Source organism: Hemicordylus capensis, chromosome 6, assembly GCF_027244095.1.
Source record: "Hemicordylus capensis ecotype Gifberg chromosome 6, rHemCap1.1.pri, whole genome shotgun sequence".
NCBI lineage: Eukaryota > Metazoa > Chordata > Lepidosauria > Squamata > Cordylidae > Hemicordylus > Hemicordylus capensis.
In genome coordinates, this window is record NC_069662.1 from 121,557,126 (window position 1) to 121,572,604 (window position 15,479).

A 15,479-nucleotide genomic window follows, 5' to 3' on the forward strand; every position below is an offset into this window, starting at 1 on the left:
TCACTGCAGATGCTGCAGCCTGTGGAAAGTTTCTCCTCAGATTCAGTGCTTGCCTCAAGAGGCAAACACTGAATAGGGAGACGGCAGGGATTTGGCCACCGAGTGCCAGTATAGGCCAGAGTATGGCTAGTGGGCAAGCTCCTGTTTCCCCTTCTTCATACATTCACCCTAAATTATGGGATAGGAACATAGGAAACCCCATATACTAAGTCAGACCATTGGTCCATCAAGCTCAGTATTGTCCACACAGACTGGCAGTGGCTTCTTCAAGGTTGCAGGCAGGAAACTCTCTCAGCCCTATCTTGGGGAACTTGGAACCTTTTCCATGCAAGCATGCAGGTGCTCTTCCCAAAGAGGCCCCATCCCCTAAGGGGAATATCTTGCAGTGCTCAAACATGTAGTCTCCCATTCATACAGGCGCGTAACAACAATCGGGCAAGGGGAGACAGTTGTCTGGGGGCCCCACTGCCTGGAGGGACCCCCCAGAGGCACCTCACGTGACTCCCCATTGCCCCCAGCCCAGCCCCCAAGGCCCCTCAGCCACTTGCCCTGTTCGCTGTCTCTCCAGCTTGTTCTCCTGGCCGGCAATCCAGGCAGCAGACAAGCTGCAAAAAGCTCCTTTTCTCCCGCCTCTCAGCTGATCGGTGGGTGGGCGGGGCTTCCACGGAGGCCTCCGTGTAGGCCTCTGTGAAGCCTGAACTCCAGTAGGGCCCAAGCCAGCCAGGAAGGAGGAGGCAGCCAGAGTGGCCACCACTGGTCTCTGCAGCAGAAGACCCCCTGCTGCCAGGTAGAGTGTGAACTCCTTTTTGTGGTTACCTTCCCTGCCCACCCACCCCCCGGATATATAGGGATCTGCTTGCCATAGGGCTTTGATATGGGGGGGAGGGACTGAGAAGTCTCTGAATATTTATTTTTAAACAGCTTGGAAAATTTGCTGGCTTTAAAACAACTATCTAAAAAGTCCTATAAGTGGCTTGTTTCATGGCAGAAAATTACAAAAACTTCTGGAAGAAACAGTATTATATTTATTTTATTCATTCATTCATTCATTCATAAATGCACTTATGTTCAAGTTGTTTTGCAACCCAGAAGGTCTGAGTGAGAACTGTGAAACATGTCTTCTGCTTTTATTTTATTTTATTTTATTTTTCTTGTGTGTGAACTGCTCCCCAATAACTTGCAGGGACTTCAGGGTAAATCTGGCCAACATGTGAATGCAGCACTTCTATTCCAGAGGAGGTGTGTGTTAAAGGGCTTTAAAAGCCTCCTGTGAAAAACCTCCTGGAATCGAACTTGACTGAATTTGTTCAGAATTCTGAGAAAACAAACATAGGTTCACCCTGCATGGTTGAAAGTCTCCTTTGCTAATCTGCAGCAAGGGGTCCATTTTAATCATTCATCTTTCTAGTATGTTCTAGGCATTAAAAGTAAAACAAATGTATAGTACTCAATGTATATCACTATATATTGTGACGTGTGCGTGTGTGTATTCAGTGAAATGTATTTCCAGGCAGCATACTTATTTTGGAATATCAGACTTAAATCCTTGGGGGCCTGGGGTGTGCGGAGGCCCTGGACTTTGAGTGGGGGGGCCCCATTTTAAAATCTTGTCTCTGGGCCCACTCCAACCTTGCTACGCCCCTGCATTCATATGCAACCAAGGCAGTCCCCTGCTTAGCAAAGGAGACAAGTCATGCTTGCTACCTCAAGACCAGATCTCCTCCCATATAGGATGTGTGTCCTATATGATTTGAAGTCGATTAAATGTATGGTCCTCCCACACAATGTGATGATGGCCATGAGCTGAGATGGCTTTCAGAAGGTTCAGACAAGTTCATGCAAGAGGAGAGGCCCTATGTGGAGAAGGACTGTCACTCACTGGAAAAACATCTGCTTTGTGTGCAAAAGGCCTGAGGTTTGATCCTTGGCATGTCCAGGTAGGGCTTAGGAAACTCTGTAGAGTTGCTGCCAGTCAGTGTAGACCTGCTCAACTTCGGCCCTCCTGCAGATGTTTATTATTTATTTATTTTATTTAACTTATTTTTATACTGCTCAAAACTTACGTCTCTGGGTGGTTCACAACAAAAATTGACAACAGAAAAATAAAAATATTAGTTAAAACAAATAAATGACAACAGAGAAATTAAAACATTGGTTAAAGCAAATGACCGCAAAAAGTTAAAACATTACAACAATTTAAAATTTTAAAACAATATTTCAAAACAATGTTAAAAGGGTATTTAATTAAAAGCCTGGGTGAACAGATTTTTAAAAAATTGTCAGAGATAGGGCCTACAACTCCAATAATCCCTGGCTATTGGCTACTGTGGCTGGGGTTTATTGGTGATGTAGTGAAAAAACACCTGGGACACCTAAGCTGAACCTGGTGTAGACTGTAGGCCTGGTGTAGACTGTACTGACCTGGATGGATTGACTTGGCATAAGGCAGCTTTCTATGAAACCTCTGTGTATGTAAAGTCAGTCAATGACTATGACTCAATGATGGCTTATATCTGGGGTTCCCAACCTGTTGTAGTCCAGATGTTGCTGAACTACAATTCCCATCATCCCAGCCACCACAGATTGTAGCTGGGGATTATAGGAGTTGTAGTTCAACAACATCTGGACTACCACAGGTTTGGAACCTCTGGCCTATATGGAACTCCCAGGTTCAGAGGAAATATGGCACTGAATACCTATTGCAGTACATGGGTGGGGCTTGGTATTACCTTCAAGCCTTGCTTGTGATCAGGAAGCAGGATGCTAGACTAGGTGGATGTTTGGTGTGGTTCAGCAGGTCTCCTTATCTGTTTTGATGTCTTATTTCAATCTCAGGCAAGTCTATTTCTGAAAGGATCTTTGTAAACTTTGGAACTGTAGTGCAACTATAGAGGAAGGCACTCTCCACTCCTGAGCAGAATTTCCCTTATGCAAATACCACTTGGAGAAGAGCCTCTTAAAGGCAGGAATGTTCATTTAGGAAAAGGTGTTTCCTAAAATACACTGGGCTCAAGCTGTATACAGTTTTATAGGCAACGATGACCTCAACTTTAACTGTGATTAAAAGTGAATCAGCAACTTAATGCCTATTACTACTCCCTTTCCTTCCATTCTTCCAATATGACCAGCAAAACATTAATACAGGTTTGGAATTTAAAAGTTGTATCTTTATTTCTTTAATCTTAAGATGGATACCAAATGAAAGTCGTTTGAAAACTGTATACAGCAGCTGTGACTTGTTGAGTCAATCACAATACAGGATATTTTTAAACCAGTTTTAAAATAGTATATAAAATAACCATCTGGAGAATATAGAGTTGCATAACAGGCAGGAATTATTCAATATCCTTCTCTTAAATAGGAGTAACAGCTTCTGAATCTTCAAAGATTCCCAAAATTGAGAAAAGAGGTCTTGTGTTGTTAAAACCGGAAAGCATGTAGAATAAGGAACTCTCTTTGTTCTACCTTAATACTTTGCGGGCTATGAAAAATGACCTCTCCAGCTGACAAAGTTGAGCTTGTATAGAGGGAAAAGGTTTCTCCCTGTAAATACAGAAAGTTTCAGAAATCGACACTCTTGTGATCTAAATTGTTAGTGTGGTCTTTCTTGTGCCAACATTCATATTTAGAGTGTAATTCAATAAGGGTGTATTGGCACAGCCCTTCTAGACTGCATTTAGTACTGGAAGTGTTCAGTACTATTCCTGAAGAATTCACAACATTTGAAGCTCCCTCATCCAGTCAGATCATTGGCTCTTCTAGCCCAGTACTGTCCTCTGTGACTTAGAGCAGTGGGACTCCAAGGTCTCAGTCTGGGGTCTTTCCCAGCCCTCTGACTTGAGATCTTTTTGACTGGACATGTGGAAGATTAAACTGGATCTCACTGGATCTCAGTGCTCTGCTACTGAGCTATAACACCTCCTCAAAGAAGTATCGTTTTGCATAGATATTAGAAATGTATTAAACATTTGATAACCAAAATTTGTACTTTTCTTTTTCTGCATGGTCTCTGGCCTTCTACAGGTCTCTGTGCAAGCACACTTGTAGGAACTGCACTTATGCAGAGCCTCAGCTTTGTAGAGTTCAGCGCCTAGAAAGGCACGTACCCACAGAGGCTGGCATATGCCTAATTCTTTCATTCCTTCTTCACTCCCACATTTTGGAAGCACTTCTTTGCTAAGCCAAAGCCCATTCCCTCCTCATCCAAGTCCCTAAGTTATGCCAAGCATACATGACTCAATACACTCTCCCCATTCAATTCCAGACACCTCCAGTTATTTCTTACATGGCAGTATGGAAGTGCACGAACTGTTCGTGCACTCCCGGAAGGTTCGGGGGGTGGGGGTGTGCTTTAAGAAACAGGGAAAGCGCTGCCTACCTGTCAGCCTCTGCCCCACCCCGCTGCACTCTCTAAAACAGCGGGCATGCTGGGCTGCAGCATTCCTACTTGCGCCCTAATCAGCGTAGCCACGCTCATGGCCGAAGCGCATGTTCATGTGTTTCGTGCGCATGCGTGTTGACCATGAGTATGGTGATGCTGATTGGGGCCCAATCACTTGGGCCTTCAAAGATAAGGCTGGATCTAAGAACCTTCATCTGGAAAAGGCAGAACACCACCTCCTTTATTTGGATTTTTCTTAAGGCTAATGGCAAGATGTGTTGAAATCAACAAGACCCAAAATAACAGGACTAGAATAAATTTAATTTCAAGCTTCAGCTTGTTGGGTAATTGATTGAGCTGGAAATCACCTTGTTGTGACACATGGGAGAGTCTCGAATATTTGATATTAAATACTGAAGGTTAAGGTTGGACTGATTATTATTTGAGTTAAAGTAGTTTGGAAGTCAAATCTGGTGTGGCATACACATTTTTGATTTATTCTTTTATATGTATTTGGCATCATATCATTAGTGACATTTTCCTAATCTTATTGAACATTTCCATCTGTATGTGTCAATAGCTTTAAAAGGAATTCTGGTAGTCTAGTTGAGCATTAAACAAAACTAGTAAAACTTCAAAGGGCCTCCTTCATGCCATTTTGCCAAGATGCCAAACCAGATTGGCTCCTCCAAGGGTGATTAGTTTTCTCCACATTACTTTGGATAATATCACAGGTACTAAAGCAAAATGCAGCTTAGAGCTTAAGGAGCCTAGGATAAATCATGAGCAAGCTTACCCCACAGTAACACTTTGAAGTTGTTGGGGAGAGGCATTCAAAAGACTTCTTAATGACTATTAGTACATAAAATGTACTAAATAATAATAAATAATAATAATATTAAGCCATTTGTTATTTATACCCTGCTGTAGGAGGATTCCTGGTGCTTAAATTATGAAAAGAGCCAAAGTGCGGAGATAATCTCTAATAATGTCATGGCAAGTAACACTCTCCTTCTTTATGAGGCAAAGAACTACATGAATTGGTCATTCACATAGTGTTCCATATACAAGAAGCAACCTGTGTGGTGGATATGAGGGGGCATGCCCACTGAAGGAAGATGTAGAGATTTCATTTCAGTGAAACTAAATTAATTCTTTGCCATAGTCTTCATTTCAAAGGATATAGATCCATATGTAAACAATTGATTTTAAAAATTGTGTCTGAAAGATTATAATGTGGTGTGGGGGACACAGTCTGAACATTTAGAACCAGCCATCAGATCACTACAGATAACAGTTGCTGGATGAATTCATCTTAGAGTTCCTAAAAAACTCAAATCTAAAATTGTTGATCTAGCTAAAGAAGTAACATCAGTAAAGCCAACTTTTTTGAATTGTAAAGGGAGCCAATATAACATTTACATTTAGGAAAAGATATGTGAGTGGGGTCCAGGATATTACAGACCCATCAACCTAATGACTGGCCAAATTCAGACGTAACACAAAACTGAAGTTAAATGCGGCAGAGGTTTGAACTCCATTATGTCCAAATTTGTGAAACTGCTGTTTCGAGCTGAAAGCGATCTGTGGTTTGCCTCACCAAACTCCAATTTATCTCTTTGGTTTGCAATCAGGTTAGCTGCTGAGACCTCCAGTTTGGTCACCAAAGCATTACATCCAGTCCCGGGCACTGCCATAACCTCAGTTTTGGGCTTATTTAGAAACAGCAGTCATAGAGACAGCAGCGCAGACCCACCCGGGATTACAGCCACTCCATGGCTGTGGTGCTTCTCGCTGGCCGCCTCTCCAAGTAACAGCCCCACCCCTTTTGTCACCTATCCAGTTATACAGTTGCCTGTCCAATCCCATCCCAGGCTTGTCAGCCTGTCAAGTGGCACAGTCACACAGGGGCATTCCCTCTTTGCACTCTGTCCCTTGCTCCCCCGCCCCACTAGTCAAGCAGGAGGGAAATGGGATGGGATGACAGGATGGGCACTAAGTGTTTTGCTCCCAAGATTGAAGCAACAATGACCTATGTTCACAAGCAAAACACTCCTGGTGGCAACACAAACAAGGCACCCCATCACAGCACTAGGAGGGGGGCAAATGGCTGGGCAGGAGTTATCCAGGGTTTGGTTTAAAGGGAAGCCCCAACCAGGGATTCTTGAGCAGCCAGAAAGCCTTTCCTTTTTCACAGAAAGGCTGGGGAAGGGGGGCCTTGGGGGTTTGTGGTCCCTAGGCTGACTCATGAGCAGGGCAGGGCAGCAGGATCAGCACTGCTCCAGTGAAAGGAGCGGTTTGACATCTGAGATGATGATGGATGCTGACCTAGGGTGGATGGACTACATTTGCTGAAGAGACTGCCAGGCCATGGAGACACCCCCTCACAACTCATGAGAAGAACCGTCGGAGGGGAGAGAGCTGCTGAGCAGAACTGCTCATAATGTGCGATGACGAAACAACCCCTTCTCCCATGGACAGCTATCTCAGCAACCTAGAATGGTCAACAATATAGAAAAGTAGGAAGGTATCTTCAATAGGCCTGCTGCAGAGGAATTGTTTTAGGGTAACATGTAAATAAGGCTCAAATTGTGTCATTTTGCTCTTTGATTTTCAATAAGAGCCTTTACCAAAGGCTCTTTGGCACCAGTAGGATAAGAAGGTGGTCCTTCTTATGAATTGATAAATGGTGGGGAAAAATAGAAAGCCATTTTTAAAACAATAAAGCTCGAGGAGATCAACCATTTTCACAATGGAGGGTAGTAAACAGTAGGCTTTGCCAATGATCCTTATTAGAAGGAACCAGTACTATTTAATCATTTAGAACAGTAAAATTTCAGGAGACACTGGAGAGCTTGAAAAGGATCTTCCAAAACTGAGTGATTGGACAGCATGCTTAATTTCATCTGCCACTGATGTTCTAAATGTAATATTTAGGCCAAAATATTATCCTGTCTTCACACTTATGTAGATAAAATAGAAGTTGGTGATGACTACACAGGAAAGATAACTTGTGGTTGTAGTGGGGAGCTTTGTGCTGCTGCAGTGAAAAATCAGCGTATGCAGAAGGTCTCAGGTTTAATCCCTGGCCTCTTTAGAGGCGGCTTTTAATGTTCTGTCTAAAATCTTGGTGAACCACTGCCAGTCAGTGTAGATCAGGGCTGCTCAACTTTGGCTCTCCATTTGTTTTGGGACTACAACTCCCATAATCCCCAGTCACAGCAGTCAATAGCCAGGGATTATGGGAACTGTAGGCCACCCTCTGCAGGAAGGCCGAAGTTGAGCAGCCCTGGTATAGATAATATTAAACTAGATGTAGCATTGTTCTGACTCAGGATTAGACATGTTCACTTGAAACTAAAACTTTTCCTTATTTCAGACTTAAGGGGCCATGGGACACAAGTGCACATATTCCTGCCCTTCAGAACAGAACCAGAGTTGCTTTTCTCCTATCCATGGCCATTTGAGCATGCTACGTAGAAATTTGCACTGCTGAACTCAGTTCATGGAGCATTACCTAATGCCTGTTCTGCTAAAAGAGCACCAATGGTGTTGTAAAATGATTTGGAAGAAATGGAAAACATAAAAACCAGTGTCGTTCTCTTTTAAGAAATCAAATTCCTGAGTGTATCAGGGTGGCTCAGATTTCTTACACAGTTTTCTAAAAGAAAGGGGGGAAAACTGATCTGGATTAGATTATTGGGTAGGGCTTTGTCATTAGAAAGGTTTTTTTTTTTAATCCGGACATTAGGATGCAACAACTTTCCTATCATTAGGAAATGCCTTTGGGGAAGAGCAACTCTAAAATAATCTCATTTGGAACACCCTAGTGCATGAACTCTTTGGAGAAATGACATGTTATCAGTTTGAAAGGATACTAACTCTTTAGGTAAACACTTATCTGTAAAATAGAGATTATGCAGTTAATAACATTTAATATTTTGCTATCTCAAACCTCCTGTGTAGATCAGCTTGGGATAGATATGTTTATTTTTTTGCTGCATGTGAAAGTTCATTCTCAGTATCAAGTTTGTTTGGTCCACTAACTTTGTTAACCTTTGCATTCAGTTTTGTTATTTGGTGTCCTTCCATGAGTAGCCTGGATAGAAATGGTTACATCGGGGTTAAAGGTCATAGCCATTACGGGATTTCAAGTTAAATAACACTGTGCTTTTTGAAGATCACAGTGTGTTTATGCTTAATTATTTTCTTTGTGAGAATTTCTATGAAGAAGATTATTATAATATATAAACCATCTGGATAAGCTTTAATATCTACTTAGTTTCTTAATGAAATAATAATCCAAACTTTGCTGAGAAACAGTGAAATTCCAACGGTTCCTTGATATTATTCAGTCTTCTTATGGAAATTCAATTAACCAGAAGTGGGAATAAATCAGTGTGCAGTGCCAATATATTTATTAAAAGTGCTGCCATTCTTCATGAGCACTGCAAATTGAGAGTTTTACAATATTTAAAAAGGATTATTTTATGTTTCATTAATAGAGTTTTCAAACACACATGACCATGAAATTCCCTTGAGTCATGTGTCGCTGCCGAATGTATTTTTTTTCTTTTTTAGTCAAAACACCAAATAACATTTTTAAGGTCTCATAAAATGATATTTATATCTTTTAAACATTGCATTCCTAATCACAGAGCTGAGATTCATAGTGCTCGAGAGACACTGAAATCACTGCTTAGAAACAGTATTTGCTGACTTCACCAGGGTTACAGTTTAATCCGTAAAGTAATCAACTTTCACCCTTGTCTTTGGGTTTCCTTGACTTTTAAGTTCTCCCTCATCTTTTTGAGCAGGGGGGTGGGGAGACCTGGTGCTAGGCGACCACTATTATCCTCCGCCATGGGATAGTCCACTTCATTCAGAAATGTAATATCATCTTCTGTTTACACTCATTTGAAGCAAGTGCATAGGGTCACCGCCGTTACACTCTGATGTTGCACCAAAGCAAAAGGAAAGGCCTGGCAGCAGGAGACGGCAGGGTTTTGAAACCAGAATAACCTGGGAAGCAGATATTGCAGGTCTGTTTATTTGTTTCATTTGATCTTCAGGAGGAAAGTGTGTGTGTGTGTGGGGGGAGAATCCCAATGCCATGTCCTCAAGGGATTTCATACAAGTTAAAGCAGTGCAATGGAAGAAGCAACACTGGCCATTGGTTTTTCGGTCCATCTTTATTTATTATTTTTATTTATCTATCATATTTATATACCACCTGATACCTTTATATACCACCTGTCACTCTAGCTGGTGTACGCAATTTAAGACACAACAAAGATAAAACAGAGTAAAAACAATGAAACCAATCTCACAGAATAAAATGTTAAAACAATTTCCAGAGATAAAAACAATTAAACAGTTTAAAATTAATGTCAGTCGGTCAGTCAGTAAAAAGCCTGAGACAATAGATGCATCTTGAGGGCAATTAGAGATGAAAATATATTGATAACAACAATATATATTGTTTCTGAAGTGTTCCAAGTGTAGATTCTCTAGCAGCATATGAGGCTTACAATGGCAAACCATGAACCCACTCTCATTTGCTACCAGATAATCTACACTCAGAACACCTCAGAAACAACAAAACCCTTTACCCCATGGGTTAGCAACCCATGGGGGTGGTTGGCACTCTCTGTGAACTACACCACCACTCGCTCTGGGACAGCCCAGCAGCCCCCAAGTGCAGTTATGAAACCAAGTGCAGCTGAAACCTCCATTCTTCCCTATGGAGAAAAACCTTAAAGATCCGTAAACTTCAAAAATAACTTAAAATCAGCCCTTTGCCCAATTCCTTTGAAATAATTCTGGTAGCTTCCTTGCCATTCCTGGTACCTTCCTCCCCATTGGGCACTACCACCCACCACACTCTGCTTTAGGCCACTCCTTTCCCCCCCAATGTGAAGCTATACATTTGCTGGAATCCTCATTATTCCCTATGAGGAATTCAAAAATAATTATAAATTCACCAATAATCAGAGGAGTGTCTGATTGCCTTGGCGTTTGGTGGGTTGTAGCACCCCTGAGTGCTTACCACCGACCCCATGTTTGTGACCCTAGGTGCTCCACAATAGGGGATAATGAGCTGGTTCAAGTCCCATTATAACCTATGAGAAAAATATTTTAAAATATTTCAAATATTCATTTAAAAAATCGTAGGAGTGTCCGATTGCTTCAGGATTTGGACGGTAGTTGGCACCCATGGGTGCTCCACAATAGGGAATAATGGGCTGGTTCGAGTCCCATTATACCCTATGAGAAAATAATAAACAAAGAATTCAAAAATTCATTAAAAATTGTACAAGTGTCCGATTGCTTGGGGGGTTAGGAGTAGCTACCACACCACCCACTTTTGGAGGTTTGAACTGGTTTGAATTGAACCTCCCCCCAGTTTGGTTTGAATTCGAACCTGGAGCTCATAGGAACATAGGAATATAGGAAGCTGCCATATACTGAGTCAGACCATTGGTCTATCTAGCTCAGTATTGTCTTCACAGGCTGGCAGGTGCTTCTCCAAGGTTGCAGGCAGGAATCTCTCTCAGCCCTATACCTGATACCCCTGGTGCATAACCTGGCGGTAGTCTATCCTCCCCCGCTTGATCTCCTTCGGAGAGTTGAAAGCCAGATCTTCCATCTAGTATGGCACACAGCGTCGTTCCCTTTGGCCCGTGTGGCAGCATTTAAGGAGGTTGAGCGGGGAGGCCTATCCCTACCTGCCTTGCAACCCTATTTTGTAACTGAATTCATGTCCTACAATTTTGGAAACTGGATTTTCAAGAATGTCCATAATATGTCCAACCTCCTGCAAAAAACCTGGGTCTCGCTTTTCGCTCTGCGTTGGTGCAAGTCAGCATGGGGCATAGCATGGTGGGGGAAAGGATCTTTCAATGGTAATATCACACAAGTATTAAAAAGAGAACACCCGGACTACTTGAGAGATTTGTTATTCACACTTAAAAAATGGAAGGTTGAACCGGATCTGTTTAAAGGATCCTCCTCAGTTAAGCAGCTAAGGAAAACAATTTATGGAGAGATTCTAGAAGTGGGTTTCTTAAAACCTGATTTAGAACGTAAATGCTACAAACACCGCACTTCACAGTACTTGTTGCAACCCGATCACCCTATCGCTCTCTTTAAGGAGAAAAAAGTCCCTTTTCATTTATGGGAAACAAGGTGGCGCTTATACCATCAAGTACTACCACTTAATGTGGCTAAGCCATGACTCCCAGAGGACCAGCAAGAGTGCCCTAAAATCACCTGCAAACAGAAAGCTAGTGAGCTAGGTAAAACATTCAGGGAAACCCACTCACATTTCTTAAAAGAGTGTGTGGTAGCCAAAAGAGTGTGTCAGGGAGTAAGCAAGCTGTTATAGTGGCCTGATTTGGAAAAACAGACTTGGGAAGAACTAACCTCAGGTTTGAGCGATAGAACCTCCTTTCGAGGTCCCAGAAAGAAATCTTGAAGGAAACGAGACGGAATGGGTGCCCTCATACTAGGGAATTGGAACATTCCCCTTCTCGTAATCAGGTTAGTAAACCTGTATGTCATTTATGCAAAGCTCCTGCATAGGAATAGGGAGGGAAGACGCAACCAAGAGGTTCACGCAGATGAGACAGTAAATCTCTTCTGGAAAAGTTTGTATGGTTATGTGCAAAAAGACAAGAGTATCTCTTCTAAACAGCAATGGGACAAATTGTAGAAATGGACGTTGGACGTAACCCCCCCGATTACCTGATGTGCCTTGAAATCCCCCACCCCCGAGTTACAGTACTGCCTGCATATACTTCATAACCTTGTGGGTTTCCAAATCCTTGTGTGTAAATCTTTGTAGATATATCATGTACAAACAACCACTTTGTATATAATTGTGCTTTGGCAACGTACTGTATGCTTTGGTAGTTTGTTGGTTCAATAAAAAAATATTGTCCTATTAAAAAAAAAATCTTGTCCTATCTTGGAGATGCTGCCTGGGAGGGAACTTGAAACCTACTGTTCTTCCCAGAGCAGCTTCATCCCCTGAGGGGAATATCTTGCAGTGCTCACACATCAAGTCTCCCATTCATATGCAACCAGGGCAGACCCTGCTTAGCTATGGGGACAAGTCATGCTTGCTACCACAAGACCAGCTCAAACCTGATGGCTGGTTTGGTTCGAATTTGAACCATTGAACCGAACTGGTTTGAATTTGAACCAGTTCAAATTCGAACCAGTTTTCACATCCCTAGTTAAATAGGGCAGAGCTTGGATTTCTTGTATGTCTTAATCCATGGACCCTTTGCCCCACTGGAAAAGCGACCGAAGGTTTCCCTCCCCAAACTCCAATTTGAATCCTTGGTCTGTTGTGAGTTTTGCTGTTCCTACAGGTTAGCAGCTGGCAGCTGTACATCTGAATTCAGAAAAGGAAGCTCCTCCCTCTCTCCGTTCTAATTGGCTGCAGCAGCCGTCCTTCATGTGAAGGAGGAAGCCCGGCAGCCAGTTCCCCCTCCTCTCCTCAGTCTCCCTGACTGCAATTCAGGTTACATCCGAATGCAGACAGGTAAGTGCACACCGGAGCGGGAGGAGGGGGAACTACGGATCCATCGGTCCCTTGGTTCTGCGTTAAGTATGAATGCAGAGTAAGGTACAGTGGAGAGGCACCCACTCAGGTGAGCAACCCTGCACATCACACTCCAGCAGCAGAATTTGGCAAGGTGGAGAAGGAGCACGCAGTGCCTCTGTCTTGAGCTGAGTTAGTAAAGAGCATCCCCAGCTCTCAGTCTGACACATTTTGGGGTGCATACCTGCCATTGCTCAGGACAGAGCAGTGATCTCACACAAAATGTCCAGGGAAACCCCCACCCCCAAACAAAGAAATAGCAGCTTAAAACAATAAATAGGTTTCCTTAAAAAATAATGAAAGCTAGTTATGTTTTATTAGAATACTTTTAATAGATCTTGGTAATACTTTTTTTTAAAAGTTGCCATGGGGTGTGTGTGGAATGTTGACATTGCTTTGGAAATAAACTGCTCCAAAGCAATTGGCATAAAAGCAAAGTATATAGAAGACCCCAATTTGCTAATGAGGGGGAATTTGGGTGGGGTGGGTGGGTGGTGGTGGATCCATTTTAGGTAGATGGGGGATGACTTCAGAGAGAGTCATCCCCCATAAGGAAGCCCCTAGCATTCTTGGAGAAATAGAAGTATTTGGCTGAGGTCAGGTGGATACTAGAATGGAAAAAGAAAATATAAGCTCATCTTAAAAGATGTAGTTTCAGAAAAATGCAGTTATGGAATCAGAAAGCAAATAATTGAAAAAAATATGTGGGAATCAAAACCAAAGCAGTGTAAACTCTCTGTGTAGTCAGTTTTCCCTTTCTTTTTTTCTTTTTCACCTCTCCCTCTGTGGCTGTGGTTCCTAGGCTAAGGGAATAAAGCAGACCCTGTCAGACACACATGTCAAAATGAATCACTGCTCCCTCAAGACTGGTTCATGGCCAATTGTGCTTGACTCAGGCAGATGCTAAACAGAACTAAATGGGCCCTACTTATTAAATCTTTCTCCTTCATAGCTACCAGAGATGCCTCCATACCTTTAAACATCTACAAAACCATACATGTGCCAGCATACCACTTCCTTTCCATATATCTTCAGAATAAAGCATGCTAATGCATATGTCTGTGCAAAATAAATTCTGTGGATTTTGATCACATAATTTGACAGAGGCTTTGAGTGTGTGTGTGTGTGTGTGTGTGTGTGTGTGTGTGTGTGTGTGTGTATAGAACTTTGTCTATTGGCTTCAGATGGGTTAGGCTAGTATAAATGGATTATTTATTGCTTCCTTAGTCAAATAATGCAGAACACAGAAGCAAGTTATATAATACTTTCTGAGTCAGACATGGGATGTTAAGTACAGTATAATGGGTTGTCACACACATTTTTGGAACTCCACCCAGATGGAGATTCCTCTTGTGTGTTAATAAAGTTTGATTTAATGGGCCTGTCTTTCTCCTGCTACTTCTTGAAACCAGTAGCAACCATCTGATGCCAAATCAATACTGACTAGGGTGGGTTGCAAAATGGAAACTCTCTTCTATAAAGTGCTGCAGTGTTTTGAGATTTATTTTCATTCCTAGTTAGGGTGAAAAGTTCACAGAGCAGGGAATTTTTGTGCAGAAGGCAAATTTCGAGGAAAAATCACTTTAGTCTTGAGTTAAACCAAACTGCTTCAAGTCAACTCAAAGAAAAATTAAACAGAAAGGCATTTCCCACAACATCATGGCTTTATTGCACATTGTTCACAATAAAAATAAGCAGGTTTAAAACAAATGGAGAAAAACCCTTTTCTTTGTCATTTACCATTGACCCGTAGAACTTACTGACTTGGGAGGCTATGAAGGCTGATGGTATTTTAAAAAATCAACTGAAAAACTTGAAAAGGACACTGAGAGCAGTTAGTGCAGAAGATCGGGGTTGCCATAACTAATTTACAAGATGGAAGCAATAAATGAAGAATGGTCATCACTAAATCCCCACTTTTCTCTTGTACTTCTTTTAGTGCTTCCTCTGTTGGCCTGTAAGGAAGGGCATGGAGTTAGCTACTTAGACCTCTGGTTTAGTTGTCAGTTAAATCCATTATGAACAAAGACTGTGGCTGGAAACAGATCATAGTTTTCAACTTAGAGCTGAAGGCAGGCAGTTTTCTGTGGTGTACACATGCATTCCTTTTGCCAATTATTTCCTCTGATCAATCAAATGTTGCAGGAAATTATAGTGGCATGGGGGGCGGGAGCTGATATCCAGACTAGTGGTAAACTAACACAATGAGAGAAGTTGAACACACATCAGAAGTTTACAGAGCTGTGTGAGGTTTTGCTCTGCAATGTTGTGTGATCACCTTATGCTACATCCTTGCAATTGTGCAACCACATGAATGCTAGCACAACACTGGATATATACCTATATATTTTTTCTTCTTCTTTTTAAATTTCTCTCCAAGCAAAGAGAGGCAAAACTATTCCTCTCTTGCTGGTAGGGAGATCAGGTGATGCCAACGTGGAAGCTTTAATTGTGCATGCTGGGGGCATCCAGGGTGGTGGCGGTGGA

General features: G+C 42.1%; 1 long non-coding RNA gene across 1 annotated transcript in view; it reads left to right on the plus strand.

Moving 5' to 3' along the window:
- Positions 1–692: 692 nt before the first annotated feature.
- LOC128332148 (uncharacterized) overlaps positions 693–15,479 on the plus strand; it is a 36,749-nt gene continuing 21,962 nt past the window's right edge. Inside the window, exon 1 of the long non-coding RNA XR_008310577.1 lies at positions 693–787. This is a non-coding gene — a long non-coding RNA (uncharacterized LOC128332148). The remainder of the gene's footprint in view (positions 788–15,479) is intronic.